Genomic DNA, 2,646 nt, shown 5'->3' on the forward strand with positions numbered 1-2,646 from the left:
CGTTATTTTATTAAGTATTAAAAGGGTTTAAGTGCCCTAGATATTTTAAACTGTTTTTTTTTCTTTTGTTTCATAACTTAAATTGGTATTATAAATTCTACATTTATATCACTTTAACTTTCATATTATAGAACATAGACGTTTTGGCTTAAGGTTTTAAGCATATTTGACAAAAATCATTTTAGTCCTATAGTAGTTAAGCAGAAACTGTTTAGCATTTGAAGATGTGTGTAACGTAAATGCTAATTAAAATTCATTGGCAAATCATTTAAGATTTTATGTAAGTTGACTTCAAGACATTTTCTTCCAGAACAGTTGTTACATTTCCCCATGTTTCTTGCATGGTAGATTTTGTATTTAGCATCTGACATGTTTTCTCAACTACTGGTTTATAATGAAAACATGTAGGTACTCGAGGGAATGTGTTAAAAGCAAAATTCCATGATCCTTGAAAGGTAAATGACAGCGCCGAGATTGTCACATCTGGATCAGAAGTATTTCGTCTGTTTTACCTAACTAAACAAACACAAATAAAGATAATTAGGATCCTAACAATGCATGTTTTAAAAAACAACTTATGGCTTTGATTAGGTCAGAACCCAAGTTTTCATTTTTCTTTGTTCCCACAGAGTAAGAAAAATGGATTGACGTTCCGTATCCAGTGCCTTTAGCCCATTAATGGAAAACTATCATTTCATAGTTTGAAATTTGACCAAACCAAACCCACTGCCATGGAGTCGATTCCGACTCATAGTGACCCTATAGGACAGAGTATAGCTGCCCCGTAGAGTTTCCCAGGAGCCCCTGGCAGATTCGAACTGGCGACCTCTTGGTTAGCAGCCGCAGCACTTAACCACTACGCCAGAAGATAAGATTAATCACTGGCTTTCAAATAACCATATATATAATGATTACTTAAATATATACACATATTTACACACATATAATCACGTACATTTTAGTATGCCTAATTTTTCAGCTGAATTTACCTAATCACATTTTCTTTATTAGAATACAGCTAACATGTTTCAGAATTGCTAACCTCTAGCTGTGAAAATCCGTCGTACACCCATAAAAGTAAAACGAATTCCTTAAGTAAAATCACAATTGTTTATATTTAAGTTTTTAGCGTTCTAGAAAACCGTTCACTGAGTTTTAAATGCAACTTCGCCTGGCAAATTAGTAATTTGAAGAAGAAATTTTAATGTAAACTAATATTTTCTAAATCAGATTAATTTTAACTCAGAAGAAAAACTATTTCTGATATCATGAAGACAGAAACGTAAAATATTTTGTTTACATTCTGATCACGTGTCTTGATTTTAAATTAGTATAATCATACCTTCTTGCTGAGTTGGAAGTGTTTTCTTTACATTCTAGGCAGATGGCTTGCTATTAAATTAATATAATCATACTCTCTTGTTCAGTTAGGAGTAAAGTAGTTGTTTAATTAAACATGCCATTTGTTTATAATGTAGTGCTTCAGAAATACTAGTTCAAAAGATAGGATGAGGATTTATATCCAACATTTCAACCTGACAAGTAAATTACATTTCTTCTGCCATAAAGAGGTAAGCAGTGACAAAAAGATACATTCTTATTACTCAGAGATATGATATGCATCAGCCTACCAAATATGACTTGTTCCACGTTCAAGATTAAGGCAAAATGTATACAACCACGAAAACAAGGCTCTTCAATCTTGACTTTCAGTAATTCAAATGTTACATTAAAATGCCTTTCCTGTTACTAGTCAAGCCAAGGGTGAAAAAGGAGCAGGATGGGTTTTGATAAGAACATCTGGAAGAAATTAAATATGCCAGTTATTGTACACATATGAAAAACTAGGTCTTAGCAAATGCTATACTCAAGAATAAAAAAAATAAAAAATGTCTTCCATTTGCCAAAGCAGAATTAAGAGGATCATGTATGTTTTTTATAGTTTCCATTTCGTTAAATGGCCTTTGGGGTCATTTCTCCCTCACACAGAGCTCTTGTTGTTACAGCAATTACCATTTCTTCTACTACAGTAATGATAGACTCCTAACTTCCTAGTTAAACTTATGTGAAAAAATAATTCAATAAAAGGTTATATATATAAAGTAAAAATGTATATATTGCTCCATTGGCATAAAAGTGTGGATAATCTTCTAAAGTTCTCTAGAACTAGAATACAGGTTTTATACTTCGACTATTTTTGATAGAATATGTATTTCTAAAAAAATTCTGATTTCTATTTTCCAATTGGAATTAAAAGCCTTATACATAGGAAAAAAGAAAAGATCACTAAAAGTTACACATGAAATTGTAGTTGATCAGAATAAGTAAATTGATGTTACTATGTCACCAAACATAAACAATCAGGCTTTCTGGAGTTTCTTCAAAGATTAGCTATCACGAGCTTGTTAAATATTTTGTCAAACTTGCTGAAATATTGCCTATTTATTCTATAAATTATAAGGTAGATACAAACACCTCTTCCTTCAGTCACTAATTGATTCTCTATATGTCTCCCTGTTACCAAAAAAAAACCAAACCAACTGTCCTATCAGGTCGCTGTGAGTATGAGTCATCTCCCTGTTAGGCTTTAAAAATTATTATAATAAGAATATTGATATTAGCTAATACTTATTGAGTGATTATTAT

This window comes from Elephas maximus, chromosome 10, assembly GCF_024166365.1.
Source record: "Elephas maximus indicus isolate mEleMax1 chromosome 10, mEleMax1 primary haplotype, whole genome shotgun sequence".
In the NCBI taxonomy this organism is placed as follows: Eukaryota; Metazoa; Chordata; class Mammalia; order Proboscidea; family Elephantidae; genus Elephas; species Elephas maximus.